This window comes from Protopterus annectens, chromosome 3.part0 (assembly GCF_019279795.1).
Source record: "Protopterus annectens isolate FY-2018-M chromosome 3.part0, PAN1.0, whole genome shotgun sequence".
NCBI lineage: Eukaryota > Metazoa > Chordata > Ceratodontiformes > Protopteridae > Protopterus > Protopterus annectens.
In genome coordinates this window covers 757,244,647-757,271,055 of record NC_056731.1, presented here as the reverse complement: position 1 = coordinate 757,271,055, position 26,409 = coordinate 757,244,647, and positions in this window count along the sequence as shown.

Genomic DNA, 26,409 nt, shown 5'->3' with positions numbered 1-26,409 from the left:
TAGTGACTGTTTCAAAAAAGTCAACCAGATTGAAAAGGCAGGATCTGCCCTTTACAAAGCCAAACTGGGTGGGATCAAGTGTCTGTAGGTCCCCAATGTCTCTGTTTATGAGTTCCATAATGATTCTTTCCATAGCTTTGCAGACCAGGCTGGTTAAGCTTATGGGGCGGTAGTTACCAGGGTCTGTAAAGGTGCCTCCTTTGTGGAGTGGGACCACTGTTGCTGTACACCAGTGTTCAGGTACATATCTTGTAGTAAGGCTAAGGTTAAATAGCATTTTTATGTGCGGGTTTAGCTCCTCTTGGAGTTCACGTAGCACGCAACCCGGGATACCGTCAGGTCCCATTGATGCTGTGTTTTTAGCTTTGCCGAGGGCGGTTTTCACCTGGACATCTGAGATGACAGGGAGGTTACATTCAGCTGGGATAAGTATTTCTTCTTTTGGGGTGAGGGAGGGGAGAAATTTGCACTGAACCTGTCTGCCAGAATGTTGGCAATATCTGTGGGTTCAGTGTATTTTTTGTCATTGTGAACTAACTCTGAGCATATCTGAGGGTTTCCGCCCAGGTTTCTAACATAGCCGAAGAAGGCCTTGTGGTTATCTTTAGTGTCCATAGCGATTTTTCACTCAAAGTTGGCCTTGGATGTTTTTATGAGAGAATGTAGCTTTCTACTAGTGCTGATCAGAGATGCCTTTTCTTTATGGGATTTTGCTCTGTCGTGCAGTAGCTTCCTTCTTTTGTTATACAATTTATTTATGGTTGGGGTCCACAAGACAGGATGCCTGCCCTTGGTGGAGAGGGTCTTGGTTTTATTTGGGATTGCATGATCCATGCATTCTTGGAGATGTCCGTAGAAAGCATCTGTGAAGGATTCAGCATTGTGGGATGTGGTTTCTACTGGCCCAGTGGGCTTAAAGGATACCATCTCAGTCTTAAGAAATGTAAAGTTGGCTTTTGAGAAGTTTTTCACTGTAGTCTTTTGTGTTACGGGTGGAGGTGGGATATGTATATCCAAGGTGATTAGTTTGTGGTCAGATCTCACTAGTGAGGGGTATACTTTCGGTGTGGAGCACTTTGTCCCCATGTTTGTGATGATCAGGTCTAGTATATTATCTCCCCTTGTGAGAGAGGTGACTAGCTGTTCCATTGCATTTGAATTTATGAATTCCAGGAACCTTTGGGCTAGGGTGTTAGGGCTAGAATAATCCACCCAGTCTATGTTAGGGTAGTTGAAGTCTCCTAATATGATGGTGTTTGGTGAGACATTCATATCCTCCAATGTCTTCAGGAAGGCTGAATGGGGTTCCTGAGATTGGGAGGGTAGTCTGTAACATGCTACCAGTTGTATAGCAGTTTTGCCTACGGTTAGTTGCACCTGGATGGTCTCTGATGCTTCATGTGTTGCCACTAACCTGGAGGTGTGGGTGTCCTTGATGAATATGGACACCCCCCCTCCCTTTTTGGTTTGACCCGAGATTTGGGGCCGAAAAGCATGATACGAGGTATAGCCTGGTAGCGCTGGGGTGCTCTCAGGAGCCTTGAAGCAGGTTTCAGTTACTGCACAGACATCGATGTTCTCCATACTGAGGAGTGCTTCGAGAGCCTGCATCTTGAGATTTAGACTTCTGGCATTGAGCAGCATTACCCTTAATTTTTTTCCATTTTTGTTTTCTAAGGAGGTGGGTTTGTCTTTTGAGCCTTGCCTAAAAAAGGCACTATGGGGGTGGCAAGAGCCTTAGCCAATATCCAGAAGCCCAGTGGTGACAGGTGCAAGCCGTCCCTTGCGAAGCAGCATGGCTTGTCCAGCATGTCATCCCAAGCAGACAGACATTGGATCCCCCTAGAATGACACCAGTAATTGAGCCAATTATTAAAGCTGATCATCTTGTCTTTGTATTGTGGCATCATTCTTGGTGAGGGCAAGCTGCTGCTCAGGGTCAGGGTCATACCAGCCTGGGCTACATAATCAGAGAGCTCCTCTATGTCTCTTTTCATGTAGTCCAGGGAGGTACTTCTCAGGTCATGCATGCCGGCATGGACAATGACAGACTCATATTTGTACTTGCTTTGGAGTGACCTGAGTGCGTGTGTTATGTGGCAGATCCTAGCTCCCGATAGGCAGCTCACCGTTACCCTCTCCTTGTTCAGCCTGGTAAGCGGAACGTCAGTGTGTCACCTATTACTAGTGTATCAGGCATGGTGTTTGGCCTTAAGGGCTGTGATTGTTTGACACACTGATTTATTGAAGTATGTGTTGCATGTGTTATGTTTTGAGGTGGTGGATTTTTGGGTGTCTGCTTTGGGAGCCTCTGTTGTTTTGGTAAGTTTTTTGTTAGAGCCTCTGAGTATGTCTTTGTGTTATTATGTGTTTGGTTTGCAGTTGTGGTAGGTCTATGTGGGACTAGGATTGCTGTGTGTGTGGTTACCTTCTCCTCCTGTCTGGTCCTGCCAGTCCTGAGTTGACAGAGTTCAGCCTCCAGTTTGGCTATGTAGTTGCATCTCTCACATGTATATGTGTTTGTTGGGAGGAGGAGAGGGTTGTCTGTGTACATGAGACAATTGTAGCATTGTCTCAAGATTCCCAGATTAACCAGCTCAACCAGAGAGGATGCTAGTAATCTACCACTTGACATGCTAGAATATTATAAGGGAGTGCTATGCCTTTAAGGGAAGTGGGTACTCACAGGGGTGGTAGGTGGATGTAGTGCTTGCTTTAGTTTGAGAGTGCTTACTTAGAAGAGAGTTTTTGAGAACAAGTGCTAGGCTTATAATAAAGTGAATAGACTGAGTATTATAAGAGTAGAGCTTTCTTAAGGGAAAATTTGAAGAGCAGACTTGGCGGAGCCAGAAAAAGTTTAACCTTGCTTAACTGGCGCTGCGCTATGTGCACAATCACGCAAAGCCACGCAAACGCGGATTTTAAACAGGGAACTTCAAAAGAGCTAGAAATGGTCCAAAACAACCAATTACTACAAGCTCTTGTGCTGAGGTCACTCCTTCAGGGACAGATAGGCTGCTCAAGGCTCCCTACTCCCACTGGTGAGCAAAGAAACTTCCTTCTATCCAAGTAAGGCAATGGACAACACAGGAACTACACCACAGCCCAGAATACAGCAAAGCCTGTATACTGGTCTAAACTAGTCGAGGAGAGGCGGGAAAACAAGGATATTTTGTTTGTTTTTTTTTGTTTTTGAGATAGAAAGCACACAGAAATGCAGGAAACAGTAATAAATCAGTTACACAGACTAGCACACTTTAGTGGGCAGCCTCAACAGTTAAATTTAACAAACAAACAAACAAACTTTCAACCAATTTTCGACTAAATGTAACTTTAAGTGCAGATAATATATAATGCAACAAACAGCTAAAAAAACAGTTTAAGCTTGTTCAAAGTAAGCAAGAGAAGGTATTTTAGGTAAAAAACAGCAAAAAATCAGGAAAGTAGTCGCTTTTCTCAATTCTCTGCTGCTAGGACCACTCTGCTGGACCACGAGGAGCTGTTTCTGAGTAGTATAGCCAGAAAAAAACGCTCAGAGGCGGATTTTAAACAGGGAACTTCAAAAGAGCTAGAAATGGTCCAAAACAACCAATTACTACAAGCTCTTGTGCTGAGGTCACTCCTTCAGAGACAGATAGGCTGCTCAAGGCTCCCCACTCCCACTGGTGAGCAAAGAAACTTTCTTCTATCCAAGTAAGGCAATGGACAACACAGGAACTACACCATATTGTTATAAATCACTGCTAGAGAAGGCATCCTAACACTTTATCTCTGCTTATACTGTGTTAGAAATCCCTGCTAGTGAAAGCACCCTAACAGTTTCTTTTTGCTTATACTGTGATATAAATCCCTGCTAAGGAGGCATCCTAACACTTTATCTCTGCTTATACGGTGTTATAAATCCCTGTTAGCGAAAGCACCCTAACACTTTCTTTTTGCTTATACTGTGTTAGAAATCCCTGCGAGAGATGCTCCCTAAAACTTTCTCTTTGCTTATACTGTGTTATAAAGCCCTGCTAGAGAAGGAACCCTAACACTTTCTATTTGCTTATACTGTGTTATAAATCCCTGCTGGAAAAGGCACCCTAACACTTTGTCTCTGCTTATACTGAGTTATAAATCCCTGCTAGAGAAGGCACACTAACACTTTCTCTGTGCTGATATTGTGTTATAAATCCCTGTTAGAGAAGGCACCCTAAACCTTTCTCTTTGCTTATACTGTGTTATAAATCCCTGCTAGAGAAGGCACTCTAACAATTTCTCTTTGCTGATACTGTGTTATAAATCCCTGCTAGAGAAGGCACCCTAACACTTTCTCTCTGCTTATACTGTGTTATAAACCCCTGCTTGAAAAGGCACCCTAACAGTTTGTCTTTGCTTATACAGTGTTAAAAACCCCTGCTAGAGAAGTCCCCCTAAAACTTTCTCTTTACTTATACTGTGTTGTAAATCCGTGCTAGAGAAGGCACCCTAAAACTTTGTCTTTGCTAATACTGTGTTATAAATCCCTGCTAGAGAAGGCACCCTAACACTTTCTCTTTGCTTATACTGTGTTATAAATCCCTGCTAGAGAAGGCACCCTAACACTTTCCCTTTTCTTGTACTCTGTTATAAATCCCTGCTAGAGAACGCACCCTAACACTTTCTTTTTGCTTATACTGTGTTATAAACCCCTGCTAGAAAAGGCCCCCTAACACTTTCTCTTTTCTTATACTGTGTTATAAATCCCTGCTAGAGAAGGCACACTAACATTTTCTCTTTGCTTATACTGTGTTATAAATCCCTGCTAGAGAAGGCACCCTAACACTTTCTTTTTGCTTATACTGTGTTATAAATCCCTGCTAGAGAAGGCACCCTAACACTTTCTCTTTGCTTATACTGTGTTTTAAGTCCCTGCTGGAGAAGGCACCCTACGACTTTCGATTAACTTATACTGTGTTATAAATCCCTGCTGGAGAAGGCACCCTACGACTTTCGATTAACTTATACTGTGTTATAAATCCCTGCTGGAGAAGGCACCCTAAAGCTTTCTCTTTACTTATACTGTGTTATAAATCCCTGCTAGAGAAGGCACCCCAACATTTTCTTTTTGCTTATATCGTATTATAAATCCCTGCTAGAGAAGGCACCCTAACACTTTCTTTTTGCTTATACTGTGTTATAAATCCCTACTAGAGAAAGCACCCTAACACTTTCGTTTTGCTTATACTGTGTTATAAATCCCTGCTAGAGAAGGCACCCTAACACTTTCTTTTTGCTTATACTGTGCTATAAATCACTGCTAGAGAAGGCAACTTAACACTATCTCTTTGTTTTTCTTGTGTTATAAATCCTTGCTAGAGAAGGCACCCTAACATTTTCTCTTTGCTTATACTGTGTTATAAATCCCTGCTGGAAAAAGACCCTAACACTTTCTCTCTGCTTATACGGTGTTATAAATCGCTGCTAGAGATGGCACCCTAACACTTTCTCTTTGCTTATACTGAGTTATAAATCCCTGCTAGAGAAGGCACCCTAAACCTTTCTCTTTGCTTATACTGTGTTATAAATCCCTGCTAGAGAAGGCACTCTAACAATTTCTCTTTGCTTATACTGTGTTATAAAGCCCTGCGAGAGAAGGCACCCTAACACTTTGTCTTTGCTTATACAGTGTTAAAAACCCCTGCTAGAGAAGGCCCCCTAAAACTTTCTCTTTACTTATACTGTGTTGTAAATCCGTGCTAGAGAAGGCACCCTAAAACTTTGTCTTTGCTAATACTGTGTTATAAATCCCTGCTAGAGAAGGCACCCTAACACTTTCCCTTTTCTTGTACTCTGTTATAAATCCCTGCTAGAGAAGGCACCCTAACACTTTCTTTTTGCTTATACTGTGTTATAAACCCCTGCTAGAAAAGGCACACTAACACTTTCTCTTTTCTTATACTGTGTTATAAATCCCTGCTAGAGAAGGCACCTTAACACTTTCTCTTTGCTTATACTGTGTTATAAATCCCTGCTAGAAAAGACACCCTAACACTTTCGTTTTGCTTATACTGTATTAGAAATCTCTGCGAGAGAAGCTCCCCTAAAACTTTCTCTTTGCTTATACTGTGCTATAAATCCCTGCTAGAGAAGGCACACTAACATTTTCTCTTTGCTTATACTGTGTTATAAATCCCTGCCAGAGAAGGCACCCTAACACTTTCTTTTTGCTTATACTGTGTTATAAATCCCTGCTAGAGAAGGCACCCTAACACTTTCTCTCTGCTTATACTGTGTTATAAATCCCTGCTAGAGAAGGCAGCCTAACACTTCCTCTTTGCTTATATTATTTTATAAATCCCTGCTGAAAAAGAACCCTACCAGTTTGTCTTTGCTTATACAGTGTAGATGGCACCCTAACAATTTCTCTTTGCTTATACTGTGTTATAAACCCCTGCTAGAAAAGGCACCCTAACACTTTCCCTTTTCTTATACTGTGTTATAAATCCCTGCTAGAGAAGGCACCCTAACACTTTCTCTTTGCTTATACTGTGTTATAAACCCCTGCTAGAAAAGGCACTCTTAACACTTTTCTTTGCTTATACAGTGTTGTAAATCCCTGCTAGAGATGGCACCCTAACACTTTCTCTTTGCTTATACTGTGTTGTAAGTCCCTGCTGGAGAAGGCACCCTAACACTTTCTCTTTGCTTATACTGTTTTATAAATCCCTGCTAGAGAAGGCACCCTAACACTTTCTCTTTGCTTATACAGTCTTATAAATCCCTGCTAGAGAAGGCACCTTAAAACTTTCTCTTTGCTTATACAGTGTTATAAATCCCTGCTAGAGAAGGCACCCTAACACTTTCTCTTTGCTTATACTGTGTTATAAATCCCTGCTAGAGAAGCCACCCTAACACTTTCTCTTTGCTTATACTGTGTTATAAATCCCTGCTAGAGAAGCCACCCTAACACTTTCTCTTTGCTTAAACTGTGTTATAAATCCCCGCTAGAGAAGGCACCCTAACACTTTCTCTTTGATTATACTGTGTTAGAAATCCCTGCGAGAGAAGCTCCCTAAAACTTTCTCTTTGCTCATACTGTCTTATAAATCTCTGTTAGAGAAGGCACCCTAACACTTTCTCTCTGCTTATACTGTGTTATAAATCCCTGTTAGAGAAGGCACCCTAACACTTTCTCTCTGCTTATACTGTGTTATAAATCCCTGTTAGAGAAGGCACCCTAAAACTTTCTCTTTACTTATACTGTATTATAAATCCCTGCTAGAGAAGGCACCCTAACACTTTCTTTTTGCTTATACTGTGATATAAATCCCTGATAGAGAAGGCACCCTAACACTTTTTTTTGCTTATACTGTGTTATAAATCACTGCTAGAGAAGGCACCCTAACACTTTCTCTTTGTTTTTCCTGTGTTATAAATCCTTGCTAGAGAAGGCACCCTAACACTTTCTCTTTGCTTATACTGTGTTATAAATCCCTGCTGGAAAAGGCACCCTAACACTTTCTCTCTGCTTATACTGTGTTATAAATCCCTGCTAGAGATGGCACCCTAACACTTTCTCTTTGCTTATACTGAGTTATAAATCCCTGCTAGAGAAGGCACCCTAACACTTTCTCTCTGATTATACTGTGTTATAAATCCTTGCTAGAGAAGGCTCCCTAACCCTTTCTCTGTGCTTATAATGTGTTATAAATCTTTTCTAGTGAAGGCACCATAAACCTTTCTCTTTGCTTATACTGTGTTATAAATCCCTGCTAGAGAAGACACCCTAACACTTTCTCTCTGCTTATACTGTGTTATAAACCCCTGCTAGAGAAGGCACCCTAACACTTTCTCTTTGCTTATACAGTGTTAAAACCCCCTGCTAGAGAAGGCACCCTAACACTTTTCTTTGCTTATACTGTGTTATAAATCCCTGTTAGAGAAGGCACCCTAACACTTTTCTTTGCTTATACTGTGTTATAAATCCCTGCTAGAGAAGGCACCCTAACGCTTTCTCTTTGTTTATACTGTGTTATAAATCCCTGCTAGAGAAGGCACCCTAACACTTTCTTTTTGCTTATAATGTTTTATAAATCCCTGCTAGAGAATGCACCCTAAACCTTTATCTTTGCTTATACTGTGTTATAAATCCCTGCTAGGAAGACACACTAACAATTTATCTTTGCTTGTACTCTGTTATATAGCCCTGCGAGAGAAGGCACCCTAACATTTTCTCTCTGCTTATACTGTGTTATAAATCCCTGCTAGAGAAGGCACCCTAACAGTTTCTGTTTGCTTACACTGTGTTATAAACCCCCTCATAGAGAAGGCACCCTAACACTTTCTCTTTGTTTATACAGCGTTAAAAACTCCTGCTAGGGAAGGCACCCTTAAACTTTCTCTTTGCTTATACTGTGTTTTAAATCCCTTCTAGAGAAGGCACCCTAACACTTTCTCTCTGCTTATACTGTGTTATAAATCCCTGCTAGAGAAGGCACCCTAACACTTTCTTTTTGCTTATACTGTGTTATAAATCCCTGCTAGAGAATGCACCCTAAAACTCTCTGTCTGCTTATACTGTGTTATAAATCCCTGCTAGAAAAGGCACCCTAACACTTTCTCTCTGCTTATACTGTGTTATAAATCTCTGCTAGAGAAGGCACCCTAACACTTTCTTTTTGCTTATACTGTGTTATAAATCCCTGCTAGAGAAGGCACTCTAACAATTTCTCTTTGCTTATACTGTGTTATAAAGCCCTGCGAGAGAAGGCACCCTAAAACTTTCTCTTTGCTTATACTGTGTTATAAATCCCTGTTAGAGAAGGCACCCTACCAGTTTCTCTTTGCTGATGCTGTGTTATAAATCCCTGCTAGAGAAGGCACCCTAACACTTTCTCTCTGCTTATACTGTGTTATAAACCCCTGCTTGAAAAGGCACCCTAACACTTCGTCTTTGCTTATACAGTGTTAAAAACCCCTGCTAGAGAAGGCCCCCTAAAACTTTCTCTTTACTTATACTGTGTTGTAAATCCGTGCTAGAGAAGGCACCCTAAAACTTTGTCTTTGCTAATACTGTGTTATAAATCCCTGCTAGAGAAGGCACACTAACACTTTCTCTTTGCTTATACTGTGTTATAAATCCCTGCTAGAGAAGGCACCCTAACACTTTCCCTTTTCTTGTACTCTGTTATAAATCCCTGCTAGAGAAGGCACCCTAACACTTTCTTTTTGCTTATACTGTGTTATAAACCCCTGCTAGAAAAGGCACACTAACACTTTCTCTTTTCTTATACTGTGTTATAAATCCCTGCTAGAGAAGGCACCTTAACACTTTTTGCTTATACTGTGTTATAAATCCCTGCTAGAAAAGACACCCTAACACTTTCGTTTTGCTTATACTCTATTAGAAATCTCTGCGAGAGAAGCTCCCCTAAAACTTTCTCTTTGCTTATACTGTGCTATAAATCCCTGCTAGGGAAGGCACACTAACATTTTCTCTTTGCTTATACTGTGTTATAAATCCCTGCCAGAGAAGGCACCCTAACACTTTCTTTTTGCTTATACTGTGTTATAAATCCCTGCTAGAGAAGGCACCCTAACACTTTCTCTCTGCTTATACTGTGTTATAAATCCCTGCTAGAGAAGGCAGCCTAACACTTCCTCTTTGCTTATATTATTTTATAAATCCCTGCTGAAAAAGAACCCTACCAGTTTCTCTTTGCTTATACAGTGTAGATGGCACCCTAATAATTTCTCTTTGCTTATACTGTGTTAAAAACCCCTGCTAGAAAAGGCACCCTAACACTTTCCCTTTTCTTATACTGTGTTATAAATCCCTGCTAGAGAAGGCACCCTAACACTTTCTTTTTGCTTATACTGTGTTATAAACCCCTGCTAGAAAAGGCACTCAACACTTTTTTTTGCTTATACAGTGTTGTAAATTCCTGCTAGAGATGGCACCCTAACACTTTCTCTTTGCTTATACTGTGTTGTAAGTCCCTGCTGGAGAAGGCACCCTAACACTTTCTCTTTGCTTATACTGTTTTATAAATCCCTGATAGAGAAGGCACCCTAACACTTTCTCTTTGCTTATACAGTCTTATAAATCCCTGCTGGAGAAGGTACTCTAAAACTTTCTCTTTGCTTATACTGGGTTATAAATCCCTGCTAGAGAAGGCACCCTAACACTTTTCTTTGCTTATACTGTCTTATAAATCCCTGCTAGAAAAGGCACCCTAACACATTCTCCTTGCTTATACTGTGTTATAAATCCCTGCTAGAGAAGGCACCCTAACACTTTCTTTTTGCTTATAATGTGTTATAAATCCCTGCTACAGAACGCATCCTAAACCTTTATCTTTGCTTATTCTGTGTTATAAATCCCTGCTAGGAAGACACCCTAACAATTTCTCTTTTCTTGTACTGTGTTATAAAGCCCTGCGAGAAAAGGCACCCTAAAATTTTCTCTCTGCTTATACTGTGTTATAAATCCCTGCTAGAGAAGGCACCCTAACACTTTCTTTTTGCTTATACTGTGTTATAAATCACTGCTAGAGAAGGCACCCTAACACTTTCTTTTTGCTTATACTGTGTTATAAAGCCCTGCTAGAGAAGGCACACTAACACTTTCTTTTTGCTTATACTGTGTTAGAAATCCCTGCGAGAGAAGGCACCCTAACACTTTCACTTTCTTATACTGTGTTATAAATACCTGCTAGAGAAGGCACCCTAACACTTTCTCTTTGCTTAAACTGTGTTAGAAATTCCTGCTAGAGAAGGCACCCTAACACTTTCTCTTTGCTTATACTGTGTTATAAATCCCTGCTAGAGAAGCCACCCTAACACTTTCTCTTTGCTTAAACTGTGTTAGAAATCCCTGTTAGAGAAGCCACCCTAACACTTTCTCTTTGCTTAAACTGTGTTAGAAATCCCTACTAGAGAAGGCACCCTAACACTTTCTCTTCGCTTATACTGTGTTATAAATACCTGCTAGAGAAGGCACCCTAACACTTTCTCTTTGCTTAAACTGTGTTAGAAATTCCTGCTAGAAAAGGCACCCTAACACTTTCTCTTTGCTTATACTGTGTTATAAATCCCTGCTAGAGAAGCCACCCTAACACTTTCTCTTTGCTTAAACTGTGTTAGAAATCCCTGCTAGAGAAGGCACCCTAACACTTTCTCTTCGCTTATACTGTGTTATAAATCCCTGCTGGAGAAAGCAACCTAAAACTTTCTCTTTGCTTATACTGTGTTATAAATCCCTGCTAGGAAGACACACTAACAATTTATCTTTGCTTGTACTCTGTTATATAGCCCTGCGAGAGAAGGCACCCTAACACTTTCTCTCTGCTTATACTGTGTTATAAATCCCTGCTAGAGAAGGCACCCTAACACTTTCTTTTTGCTTATACTGTGTTATAAATCCCTACACACTTGAGAAAGTTCACAAACGTCTGAAAACCAGGAAACCCAAAAACAATGCAAAAGCCTTTGTAGTCCTTAACGCAATTTATTAAAACAGATAATCACAGCGTTTTCGCCACGCACATATGATGGCTTCTTCAGAGGAAACAGAGGCAGCCAAACATAAGCATTTAAGTATTAAAAGTTAATTGAAGTAAAGTGCTATCAATTAAGCATAATTTATACATCAAGATGCCTTCGTCAAAACTAGAGCAATAGATTGCAAGGAGGTTACTCATTACTTAAATACATGCACCACTGTTCGTAAAGTTAAAAAACTGTAACCATACAATAAAACCACAGTAGTTTGACTAGATAAGACACAAGTTGTTAGAAAATCTAGACATAATTAAAAAATATATATATACAAACAAATAATATATGTATATAATGTATATATATAAATATACATATACATATAAATGTACAAAAAATGATATCACAGGGTCCTGTGTACATTTGATAAGTTGCCTGATGGTCATTCAAAGTAAAAAAGCATAATAGAACAAATGAATGACTTTATAGTAAAAAATATATACAATATAAAAACCAGAAGTCTGGACAGGACCATATGTGATATATGAATATAAAAATTAATATAAATAAGACAAGTGTTATAAATCCCTGCTAGAGAACGCACCCTAAAACTCTCTGTCTGCTTATACTGTGTTATAAATCCCTGCTAGAGAAGGCACCCTAACACTTTCTCTCTGCTTATACTGTGTTATAAATCCCTGCTAGAGAAGGCACCCTAACACTTTCTTTTTGCTTATACTGTGTTATAAATCCCTGCTAGAGAAGGCACCCTAACACTTTCTTTTTGCTTATACTGTGTTATAAACCCCTGCTAGAAAAGGCACTCTAACACTTTTCTGTGCTTATACAGTGTTGTAAATCCCTGCTAGAGATGGCACCCTAACACTTTCTCTTTGCTTATACTGTGTTTTAAGTCCCTGCTGGAGAAGGCACCCTAACACTTTCTCTTTGCTTATACTGCTTTATAAATCCCTGCTAGAGAAGGCACCCTAACACTTTCTCTTTTACTTATACAGTGTTATAAATCCCTGCTGGAGAAGGTACCCTAAAACTTTCTCTTTACTTATACTGTGTTATAAATCCCTGCTAGAGAAGGCATCCTAACACTTTCTCTTTGCATATACTGTGTTATAAATCCCTGCTAGAGAAGGCACCCTAACACTTTTCTTTGCTTATACTGTGTTATAAATCCCTGCTATAGAAGGCACCCTAACACTTTCTTTTTGCTTATAATGTGTTATAAATCCCTGCTAGAGAACGCACCCTAAACCTTTATCATTGCTTATACTGTGTTATAAATCCCTGCTAGGAGGACACCCTAACACTTTCTCTTTTACTTATATAGTGTTATAAATCCCTGCTGGAAAAGGCACCCTAACATTTTCGCTCTGCTTATACTGTGTTATAAATCCCTGCTAGATGGCACACTAACACTTTTTGTTTGCTTATACTGAGTTAGAAATTTCTGCTAGAGAAGGAACCCAAACACTTTCTCTCTTCTTATACTGTGTTATAAATCCTTGCTAGAGAAGGCACCTTAGCACTTTTCTTTGCTTATACAGTGTTGTGAATCCCTGCTAGAGATGGCACCCTAACACTTTCTCTTTGCTTATACTGTGTTATAAATCCCTGCTAGAGAAGGCACCCTAACACTTTCTCTTTTACTTATACAGTGTTATAAATCTCTGCTGGAAAAGGCACCCTAACATTTTCGCTCTGCTTATACTGTGTTATAAATCCCTGCTAGAGATGGCACACTAACACTTTTTCTTTGCTTATACTGAGTTAGAAATTTCTGCTAGAGAAGGAACCCAAACACTTTCTCTCTTCTTATACTGTGTTATAAATCCTTGCTAGAGAAGGCACCTTAGCACTTTTCTTTGCTTATACAGTGTTGTAAATCCCTGCTAGAGATGGCACCCTAACACTTTCTCTTTGCTTATACAGTGTTATAAATCCCTGCTAGAGAAGGCACCCTAACACTTTCTCTTTGCTTATACTGTGTTATAAATCCCTGTTAGAGAAGGCACCCTAACACTTTTCTTTGCTTATACTGTGTTATAAATCCCTGCTAGAGAAGGCACCCTAACACTTTCTCTTTGTTTATACTGTGTTATAAATCCCTGCTAGAGAAGGCACCCTAACACTTTCTTTTTGCTTATAATGTGTTATAAATCCCTGCTAGAGAATGCACCCTAAACCTTTATCTTTGCTTATACTGTGTTATAAATCCCTGCTAGGAAGACACACTAACAATTTATCTTTGCTTGTACTCTGTTATATAGCCCTGCGAGAGAAGGCACCCTAACATTTTCTCTCTGCTTATACTGTGTTATAAATCCCTGCTAGAGAAGGCACCCTAACAGTTTCTGTTTGCTTACACTGTGTTATAAACCCCCTCATAGAGAAGGCACCCTAACACTTTCTCTTTGTTTATACAGCGTTAAAAACTCCTGCTAGGGAAGGCACCCTTAAACGTTCTCTTTGCTTATACTGTGTTTTAAATCCCTTCTAGAGAAGGCACCCTAACACTTTCTCTCTGCTTATACTGTGTTATAAATCCCTGCTAGAGAAGGCACCCTAACACTTTCTTTTTGCTTATACTGTGTTATAAATCCCTGCTAGAGAACGCACCCTAAAACTTTCTCTCTGCTTATACTGTGTTATAAATCCCTGCTAGAGAAGGCACCCTAACACTTTCTCTCTGCTTATACTGTGTTATAAATCCCTGCTAGAGAAGGCACCCTAACACTTTCTTTTTGCTTATACTGTGTTATAAATCCCTGCTAGAGAAGGCACCCTAACACTTTCGTTTTGCTTATAATGTGTTATACATCCCTGCTAGAGAAGACACCCTAATACTTTCTTTTTGCTTATAATTTGCTATAAATCACTGCTAGAGAAGGCACCCTAACACTTTCTCTTTGTTTTTCCTGTGTTATAAATCCTTGCTAGAGAAGGCACCCTAACACTTTCTCTCTGCTTATACTGTGTTAAAAATCCCTTCTAGAGAAGGCACCCTAAACCTTTATCTTTGCTTATACTGTGTTATAAATCCCTGCTAGAGAAGGCGCCCAAACAGTTTCTTTTTGCTTGTACTGTGTTATAAATCCCTGCTAGAGAAGGCACCCTGCCAGTTTCTGTTTGCTTATACTGGTTTATAAATACCTGCTAGGGAAGGCACCCTAACACTTTCTCTTTGCTTAAACTGTGTTAGAAATCTTTGCTAGTGAAGGCACCCTAACAATTTCTTTTTGCTTACCCTGTGTTATAAATCCCTTTTAGAGAAGGCACCCTAACACTTTCTCTTTGCTTATACTGTGTTGTAAATCCCTGCTAGAAAAAGGCACCCAAAAACTTTCTCTTTGCTTATTCTGTGTTATAAATCCCTGCTTGAGAAGGCACCCTAAAACTTTCCCTTTTCTTATACTGTGTTATAATTCCCTGCTAGAGAAGGCACCTTAACACTTTCTTTTTGCTTACACTGTGTTATAAACCCCTGCTAGAAAAGGCACCCTAACCCTTTCTCTTTGCTTATACTGTGTTATAAATCCCTGCTAGAGAAGACACCCTAACACTTTGTCTTTGCTTATACTGTGTTATAATTCCCTGCTGGAGAAGGCACACTAACACTTTGCCTTTGCTTATACTGTGTTTTAAATCCCTGCTAGGGAAGGCACCCTAACACTTTCTCTCTGCTTATACTGTGTTATAAATTCCTGCTAGAGAAGGCACCCTAACATTTTCTCTTTGCTTATACTGTGTTATAAATCCCTGCTGGAGAAGGTACACTAACACTTTGCCTTTGTTTATACTGTGTTTTAAATCCCTGCTAGGGAAGGCACCCTAACACTTTCTCTCTGCTTATACTGTGTTATAAATTCCTGCTAGAGAAGGCACCCTAACATTTTCTCTTTGCTTATACTGTGTTATAAATCCCTGCTGGAGAAGGTACACTAACACTTTGCCTTTGCTTATACTGTGTTTTAAATCCCTGCTAGGGAAGGCACCCTAACACTTTCTCTCTGCTTATACTGTGTTATAAATCCCTGCTAGAGAAGGCACCCTAACACTTTCTCTTTGCTTACACTGTGTTATAAATCGCTGCTAGAGAAGGCACCCTACCAGTTTCTCTTTGCTTATACTGGTTCATAAATCCCTGAAAGAGAAGGCACCCTACCATTTTCTCTTTGCTTATACTGTGTTATAAACCCCCTCCTAGAGAAGACACCCTAACACTTTCTCTTTGCTTAAACTGTGTTAGAAATCCCTGCTAGAGAAGGCGCCCCACCAGTTTCTCTTTGCTTATACTGTGTTAAATATCACTGCTAAAGAAGCCACCCTAAAACCTTCTCTTTGCTTATACTGTGTTATAAATCCCTGTTAGAGAAGGCACCCTAACACTTTCTCTTTGCTTATACTGTGTTATAAATCCGTGGAAGAGAAGGCACCCTAACACTTTCTCTTTGCTTTAACTGTGTTTTAAATCCTTGCTAGAGAAGGCACCCTAAAACTTTATTTTTTCTTATACTGTGGCATAAATCCCTGCTAGAGAAGCACCATAGCACTTTCTCTTTGCTTATACTGTGTTTTAAATCCCTGCTACAGAAGGAACCCTAACAATTTCTTTTGTCTTATACTGTGTTATAAATGCCTGCTAGAGAAGGCACCCCAACACTTTTTCTTTGCTTATAATGTGTTATAAATCCCTGTTAGAGAAGACACCCTAACATTTTCTCTTTGGTTGTACTGTGTTATAAATCCCTGCTAGAGAAGGCACCCCAACACTTTCTCTTTGCTTATAATGTGTTATAAATCCCTCTTACAGAAGGCACTGTAACACTTTCTCTTTGCTTATAATGTGTTAGAAATCCCTGTTAGAGAAGACACTCTAACACTTTCTCTTTGGTTGTACTGTGTTATAAATCCCTTCTAGAGAAGGCATCCTACCAGTTTCTCTTCGCTTATACTGTGTTATAAATCCCTGCTAGAAAAAGCACTCTCTAACCTACAGTTCAGATGGTTGCTTGATCTCATCCCACTCTATTACATTTCCCTCTCTAGGTATTTCCTGCCAATCCCTTCTCTTCTTTATTAATATCTTTCAACAAATCCAATCCTAGTCTTGCCTATTTCATATATCCCTCCTAATTGCAGGCATCCCTATTGGTAAAATCATCTTTCTCCATTCCCATTCAGGCTTAGTTTTTTTAAAATACTTTCTTCTATTTTGAAACATAATATTTTATAGCTGTTAATATTCTCCACTCCTCCCTCATTAATGGCACCATAGTTACATCTGAGGGGCAGGTATACAATTGGAACATTGGGACATATTCAACCCTCCATGGTAGCTAAGCCTGGTCTATCCCTACCTCCTCATTGGACCATGCCTCCTCCTAACATCATTCCCAGTCTCCTCCAGGGATTATTGCAGGAGATGCCCATATTGTTACCCTCTCCTGCAATAGGCATGCCCATCTGTCCCTGCCATTCCATCAGTCATCCAATATACTAATGGAACTTGGGTTGCCTGAGCAATGTTAGGGTTTTATCCCTGTATGTCACCATAGTGACCAAAGTATGCTATCTAACCAAGAAATTTTAAACCACCTTGTTGTATGTGGAGGAACAACTTACCCCATTCAACTTTTATTGTCTTTCACTCCAAAATAAGTTTCTTGCAATTCTTTATTAATTATGGTCACCAACTTCTCCTTTGGTTAATAAAAATATGCCTGACCTCTATATAATAGTAAAGAGACATGAAATTATTTTCACTGTTAGTATCTTACGACCAGTATCTATAGCCAAGAGCTTCCAGCTTTCAGCTTCTTAGTTTTTGTATTATCTTTTGTTTGGTCTCTTTCCACATATCCTTATCTGCCATAATAGAATCCTTTTTAAAATCAATAGACCTAAATACTTCATCTTACCACGTCATCATAAATGCGGGTATCAATGAACCAATTAATGTGCTGGAAGACAGTTTTACCAAGCCTTTGTTTTAGCTTAATTTATTTTTATATGATGAAAAAAAAAACTTGAAACTGTCTCAGAATATTCCACAACAGTGAAATTTCCTTTTCTGGATTTATAAAGTATGAAATATCATCATCTGTAAATAACACTATTTTGTCTCGATTATCACAATAGTTATTTTTCCCACAGGCTCTAAGTGTAGAGCAAATAACAATAGGGAAAGAGGACACCTCTGCCTTTTTTTTCTCATCAAGCATAGCTTGCCAGAGAGAAATCCTCCCACCAAATAACAATAGCGAAAGAGGACACCCCTGCCTGTTTTTGCTCATCAAACATAGCGTGCCAGAGAGGAATCCTCCCACCTTAATTCTTGCCTCTGACCCTTCCTCTTATTTCTGAATAAACTCATTATTCTATCAGGGAACGTAAATGCTACCATTGTCCTTCTCATGCCACTTGATGTGCCTCTGTTGAATGCTTTTTCTCCTTTAAGATCCACTGACAATAGCAGCTCAATCCAGGCTAACACAGTTATTGGACTGTGGGAAATAAAATTACATACCATGTAGGCTCTTGCTAGTAAGTTCACATCTTCCATTCTAAATATTCTTATACAGTTCTTCAGATGTCTACTGTCTTTTGTTATATTTACCTTCTAGGTCCCACAGATATAGCCACACTATTACAAATCAGGTTCCAGTCCCCACACATGAATTATATTCTCTGCCGAAAGCTACTATAATTACCTCTCCCATTATTCTCTCAAGATCCTTAATTCCTATTAGTTCTTTTCCACTCCTCTTTCTCTCTTAGTTCTACTGTATTTTTAAATTCCATTTTCATTTTAGCTCACTCTCTAGCTAGGGTTGCTACCTTTTTAAATGCCCAAAGTGGGACATTTTTTGTACAAACGTCAGATTTTTGCAAGGCAAAACATACACACGGCCAGTACAAAGGACAGAACTTCACTTTTTTGCCTAAATAAACGCTTATTCTTGTAGCATTTTATTGTGTTTCTTATAACGTTTAGGTGTTTCAGAAACAGGATAACTGTTTTATGCAATTATTACATTAAATATAGGAAATATGTTTGTCCTAATATCTCAGGCCATTTGCCATTTTTTTCAATTTTTATGCAGGGCACAACTGCCCAAAGAGGGACTGTCCCTCGCAAAGTGGGACAGGTGGTAACCCTATCTCTAGCTATCCACTCTGAAGAAATGTTTATCTTCCCTAGTAACTCCTGAATCATTTCATACTCCATTCCTTAAATTACCACTCCCCATTCCTTCTAATCTGCTTTCATTCACTATCTCCTTCTGCTTTGCAGTTCCAGCACTCCTCCTTACACCTCACTTTAAGGACACCGTCATTTTACTGTACCTTTCTCACCAGGCTTCCATGTTTGTTGTTCTCTCTAGCATGAAGGCATGAAGTTGAGTCTGTATCTATCAAACAGCTCATTCCTATTCCATATCCTACTCTAGTCACGCACTGTCCTTTAGTCATACTCATGTCCCCTATTCTTACAGCCTGTGTTTGGACTGCTCTGTCCTGTCCTTTCTTGCTGTACTGGATTTGTGCATTTGCAGCTCTTCAGCGAAGTTTATTGAGCTCCATTTCTCTTGCACTTTACTCAGAAGTTAGATCTGCTCATTTGTTTGCTCTTATGTGGCCCATTATAGGTAAGTACTTCTTATGCCTTGTAACTACCATAGTCACAGCCCAGACTGTTTTTCTGGTACCAGTTCTAGGACAATTTGTATAACAAAAAAAAAAAAAAAAAGCGACTGCTTTCCTGATTAAGTATCCTGCTGTTTTTTATATTTGTTTTACCTTCTACTGCTTACCTAGAGCAAGCTTTAACTGTTTTCATAGTTATTTACTGCATTTTTTATTATCTGCACTTAAAAGTACATTTTAGTCAAAATTAGTCTAATTCAAGTCGAAAAGTGTTTGCTGTTTAATTTAATTGTTTGGCTGCCCACTAAAGTGTGCTAGCCTGTACTACTGACCTATTGCCTTTTCTGCATTTCTGTGTGTTTCTATTTAAAAACAAAAAAAACAAAAAAAATATTCCTTGTTTTCCTGCCTCTCCTAGACTAGTTAGACCAGTTTACAGGCCTTGCTGTATCCTGGGCTGTGTTGTAGTTCCTGTGTTGTCCATTGCCTTACTTGGATAGAAGGAAGTTTCTTAGCTCACCAGTGGGAGGCTACCTGTCCTTGAGGGAAGTGACCTCAGCACAAGAAGCTGTAGCAATTGGTCATTTTGGACCATTTCTAGCTCTTTTGAAGTTCCCTGGTTAAAATCTGCCTCTGGCATTTTTTTGAAGCCATATTGCTCAGACACAGCTCCATGTGGTCCTGTTGAGTCTTCCTGGCTACAGAGAACTGAAAAAAGTGACTGCTTTCCTGATTAAGTATCCTGCTGTTTTTTATATTTGTTTTACCTTCTACTGCTTACCTAGAGCAAGCTTTAACTGTTTTCATAGTTATTTACTGCATTTTTTTATTATCTGCACTTAAAAGTACATTTTAGTCGAAATTAGTCTAATTCAAGTCGAAAAGTGTTTGTTTGCTGTTTAATTTAATTGTTTGGCTGCCCACTAAAGTGTGCTAGCCTGTACTACTGACGTATTGCCTTTTCTGCATTTAGCGCGGAGTTGCCACTAGAGCACCATTGGGCAGTGCCGGTTAAACAAGGTTAAATTATTTCTGGCTCCGTAAAGTCTGCTCTTCATTTTTTCCCTTAGAACTGCTGTACTTGTAATCTAAACAGTCTATTCTCTATCTGTAAAGCTCAGCACTTGTTCCTAAAGCATTTTTAGTCAGGTAAAGCACTTCTATATTATACAAAGTACTTCACTAGCTTAAAACCCCTTGAGTACCCACTTCCCTATAGGTCCTTTCTGACTCAGTTACACAGCAAACTTTTTCATTTCTTCTAGCATGTCAAAGGGTCAGTTGCTAGCGTCCTCTCCTGCTCAGCTGGTGAATCTGGGAATATTGAGGCAATGTTACAATTGCCTCATGTACACAGACAACCCTCTCCTCCTCCCACAAAACACAAATACATGCGAGAGATGCAACTATATAGCCAAACTGGAGGCTGAGCTCTCTCAACTCGGGACTGGCAAAACCAGACAGGAGGAGAAGGTAACCACACACACCATAAACCCAGTCTCACATAGAACTATCACAACTACAAATCAAACACATAAACACACAAAGACATACTCGGAGGCACTGATAAAAATCTACCAAAACAGCAGAGGCCTCCAAAGCAGACACCCAAACAACTGCCACCTCATGACATAACACAAGCAACACATAGATCACAAAGTCAGTGTGCAAATCAGTTACAGCCCTTAAGGCCAAACACAATGCCAGACACACTTGTCATAGGTGACTCCATAGTCAGACACACTGACGTCCCACTCACCAGACTGAACAAGGAGAGGGTCACAGTAAGCTGCCTGTCGGGTGCTAGAATCCGCCACATAACACAAGCACTCAGGTCACTCCACAGCAAGTACAAGTATGACTCAGTCATTGTCCATGCCGGTGTGAATGACCTGAGACGTACCTCCCTGGACTACATGAAAAGAGACATAAAGGAGCTCTCAGATTATGTAGCCCAGATTGGTATGACCCTGAACCTGAGCAGTATCCTACCTTCACCAAGAATGATGCCACAATACAGAGACAAAATGATCAGTTTTAATAATTGGCTTAATTTCTGGTGTCATTCTAAGGGGATCCAATGTCTGTCTGCCTGGAATGACATGCTTGACAAGCCACGCTGCTTCGCAAGGGACGGCTTGCACCTGTCACCACTGGGTTTCTGGATATTGGGAAAGGCTCTTGCCACCCCCATAGTGCCTTTTTTAGACAAGGCTCAAATTCTAAACCCACAGCCATAGAAAACAATAATGGAAAAAAATTAAGGGTAATGCTGCTCAATGCCAGAAGTCTAAATCTCAAGATGCATGCCCTCAAAGCCCTCCTCAGTATGGAGAACATCGATGTCTGTGCTGTGACTGAAACCTGGTTCAAGGCTCCTGAGAGCACCCCGGCACTATCAGGTTTTACCTCATATCATGCGTTCCGGCCCCAAAACCCGGACCGTACCACAAAAGGAGGGGGGGTGTATCCATATTCATCAAGGATACCCACACCTCCAGGCTGGTGGCAACTCACGAAGCATCAGAGACCATTCAGGTGCAATTGAGTACAATGCCCCATTCGGAATGTATCTGACCCGACACTTGCAGCAGCTGGAGAGGCCACAAAAGTTCCTCACCAAAAGGATAAAGGGTCTCAAAAACCTGTCCTATGCTGCCCGACTGAAAGAACTTCAGCTATATTCAGTCGCTTACCGCTTGCTCAGAGGTGACCTGTGCCTGACATACAAGGCCATGTCAAACCCAGATTTGATGAATATGCTTCACCTCAAAAAATCTAGATCAGTCAGAGCCACAAGGGCGGGAGACTCAAACCTCGACACGGCTATTAATAGGACGTGCTGGAGGGATAGATTCATCACCCAAAGACTCCCTATGCTATGGAACAAAATCCCGGTATATATGAGGCAGAGCACCTCGCTGGCCTTGTTCAAGAGAAATCTTGACCAATGGATGGGAGATCGCAGATATACCCCAGGGATTACCTCAGTGTCACTGCTCGACAGAGGCACAGCAAAATAATGGCTATAGTTCCCCATACTAAAGGGGTGGCGTAAGCCACAAAACTATGGGCTAGGCTTGTAAATGCCCTCGGGCAGATAGCCTAGTATGAACCTATGAACCTATGAACCTATGAATTAACCATAGGCAAAACTGCTCTACAGTTTGTAGCATGTTACAGGCCACCCTCTCAAACTCAGGAACCCCACACAGCCTTCCCACTGGAGAGTATAAATGTCTCTCCAAACACCATCATATTGGGTGACTTCAACTACCCAAACATAGACTGGGAACATTACTCAAGCCCCAATACCCTAGCCCAAAGGTTCCTGGAGTTCATAAACTCAAATGCTATGGAACAACTTGTCACCATTCCCACAAGAGGTGAAAATATACTAGACCTGATCATCACAAACATGGGGACAAAATGCTCCACACCGGAAGTATATCCCTCATTGGTGAGATCAGACCATAAACTAATCTCACTGGAGATCCACATCCCGCCCCCACCCCAACAAAAAGACCACAGTGAAGAACTTCTCAAAAGCCAACTTCACACTTCTTAAGACTGGTGTGGTATCCTTCAAGGCCCCTGAGCCATTGGAAACCACAACCCACGCTGCTGAATCCCTTACAAATGCTTTCTACGAGCACCTCCAGGATTGCATGGATCAAGCAATCCCAAATAAAATCAAGACCCTTTCCACCAAAGGCAAGCGCCCGATCTGGTGGACCGCAGCCATAAACAAACTTTACAACAAGAGGAGAAAGCTACTACAAGATAGAGCAAAATCCCTAAAAGGGAAGACATCTCTGATCAATAGTAGTAAAAAACTACGATCACTTATAAAATCATCCAAGGCCAACTTTGAGAGAAAAATTGCCAAGGACTCAAAAGACAATCATAAGGCCTTCTTTAGCTATGTTAGAAATCTGGGTGGAAACTCCCAGATATGCTCATAATTAGTCCAAAATGATACAAAAATCACTGAACCCACAGACATTGCAAACATACTGGCAGACAGGTTCAGTGAAAATTTCTCCCCTCCCTCCTCCCCAAAAGGAGAAATATCTATCCCAGCAGAGTGTAGCCTCCCAATCATCTCAAATGCCCAGGTGAGAGCTGTTCTCTCTAAAGCTAAAAAACACAGCATCAATGGGACCGGATGGCGTCCCCGGCTGTGTGCTACACGAACTCAATGAGGAACTAAACCCACACATAAGGCTGCTGTTTAATCTTAGCCTTACCACAGGATACGTACCCAAAGAGTGGCGTACGGCAACTGTGGTCCCACTCCACAAAGGCGGTGCTTCTACGGACCCTGGTAATTACTGCCCCATAAGCTTAACAAGCCCAGTCTGCAAAGCTATGGAGAGGATCATAATGGAACTCATAAATAAAGACATAGGGGACCTACAGACATTGAATCCTACCCAATTCGGCTTTTTCAAGGGCAGATCATGCCTCTTGAACTTGGTCGACTTTTTTGAAACAGTCACCAAGGCCATTGATGAGGGTAAGGCAGTTCACACAGCCTACCTTGACCTTGCAAAAGCTTTCAACACAATACCCCACTCGGGTATCATAGAAAAGCTCACCAGCTTAAATGTAAACCCATATGTCACAAGATGGGTTGCAAACTGGCTCAAGGACAGAACCCACAGGGTTAGAGTTGCTGGTGCCATGTCAGACTCCAAGCCGGTCACAAGCGGTGTCCCACAGGGCTCAGTCCTGGGCCCCCTCTTGTTCGGCATCTACTTTTCAGAAGTGCAGGCAAACATAGGAGGATTGTGGCTGACAAAGTTTGCAGATGACTGCAAACTGGGCGCCATAGTTGAAAATCCATCAGACACAGATATCCTTCAGAGAGGTCTCATAGAAACAGATAACTGGTGCCAGAGCCATGGCCTTAAGCTAAACGCCAAAAATGTATAGTCATACCCTTTGGTAAAAACAAGGTAACCCCAAGTTACCACATAGGTGGCAATCCATTAAGCACAGAAGAGGTTATCAGGGACCTGGGGACCCAAGTTGACAGTAACCTTTCTTTTGACACTCACATTGCCAAAGTGGTTAGGAGGACCTTCTACATTGCCCACCTGATTATGAAGGATTCACATCCAGATCAAGGGAGGTCATTGTTCCCTGTACTCTTCACTTATCAGACCAATGATTGAGTACAATGCCCCATTCGAATGTATCTTACCCGACACCTGCAGCAATTGGAAAGACCCCAAAAGTTCCTCACCAAAAGGATAAAGGGGCTCAAAAATATGCCATATGCTACCCGACTGAAGAAACTCCAGCTCTATTCAGTCGCATACCGTCTGCTCAGAGGTGACCTGTGCCTGACATACAAGGCCATGTCCAACCCGGAATTAATGGACATGCTCCACCTCAAAAAATCCAAATCCACCAGAGCCACAAGAGCAAGAGACTTAAACCTCAACACGGATATAAATAGGACGTGCTGGAGGGACAGATTCATCACCCAGAGACTCCCTATGCTGTGGAACAGAATCCCGGTCCATGTGAGACAGAGCACCTCGCTGGCTCTGTTCAAGAGGAATCTTGACCAGTGGATGGGAGATTGTAGGTTTACCCTGGGGATCATCTCTGTATCACTGCTGGACAGAGGCACGGCAAACTAATGGGTATAGTATTCTTCAACCTAAGGGGTGGTGAAAGCCACACAACTCTGGCTAGGCTTATAAATGCCCTAGGGCCGATAGCCTAGTATGAACCTATGAACCTATGAACCTATAAAAGACTCATATTCTGTACATTACATCACCATTCAATTCCTCTTATAATTGAATCTACTAGTATCAGACCCTCCTGCCACCTCATGACTATTCCTCATATGACTTGGTCCTATGGGTTTAACTATTTTTGTCCTTCCTCTTGTTTCTAGACTTTTCCTGCCTGCTAGAGTTCTCATGCTCATCCTTAATGTTGCTCCAAGGCTGGACCAAAGAACCTTCCTTTCCCCCTCGTGGACTATATAGGTTTGTCCTTCCTGCTACTTTTGTAGTGTACATAATAGCCTGTTCTGACTGTCCAGGACTGCCTGTTATCAGTCTTACCATCTTTAACTTTTGGTCAATTCTGCACTTTTAATCTCACAGCATCTAGACTCATTTTCCCCTCAGTCTGCTATGTTTTTCCCTCTGACTGTGAGCCCAAACTTTCTTTCTGTCTTCTAACCCCTTTTGTTTCTTCTTCTTCTTCCTTCAGCTTGAGCTGTCTTTCACTCCCCTAACATATTCCCACTTTACACTTCTGTTCTCTTCTGGCTTCCCCTTGCCACTTGTTTTTACTACCTCAGTCTAGGTCCTATCTTGTCCCATCTCTCTTCTTGTCTATTGCTTTTGCCTGCATTCTGCTTTTTTCTATCCACAGTATTCTTACTTGTCCTTGTTCCCCCAGATTCAGTGACCACTGTCATATAAGTGTCCATAACAGCTGGCCATGCTTTCAGGCCTCTCTTCATCTTTCTGCCTGTTGTTGTCATGTTTCCTAGCACAATATACAGCCCCCTTCCTACAAGTATCTAGGCCACACTGCTGCCCACATCCAGCACACCTAAACCACCTCTTTCTCTTCATTAACCTTCCTCCAAGTTCCATTCTCTTTCATCTTCTCCATTTTGCACATATCATAGTCTTTTTCTTCTCATCTCCTGACTTGTTTTTCTCTGTGTTTATGGCATACCCTTGTACTAGCGCCATACAACACACCATCTGTAATCTTTTAAAAAAGACAGAAATGAGTTAAGGCATCTGCTACTTTTTATCTGTTCATCTTGTATCTAGTCACTGGACACACATATAACTAGTATTTGTTGTTATAAATAAATAAATTAAATGGAGGAACATTTACTCTTACAACTGAGTTTTTGCTAATAGTTAAGGACTTTCATTCTGTTGTCATTTTTACACCTCTTAACCTTCCCTCCCTGAGGGTCTAAGAAAAGTTGAATCTCAAGAAGCATTCTGTATAAGAGTGCTGTTGGTAACCCATCTATTCATTTTGTCTCTTTCAACCATTTCAGTCTATTTCATCCTGTGCAGTCTCAATATCATGGTGTCATACTGGCCTTTACAACCACCCGTAGACCCTGAACTTTGTAATTATATTTTGGTAACACGTTCTTCTAATTCCTTTGCTCTTGTGAAACCTTCAACACATACATTTTCTCCAAACGCAGATATTATCTGTGTAATAATTACCTACACAAAATGTATCACCTCATACTTCTTTTCTTCATAATTTGAT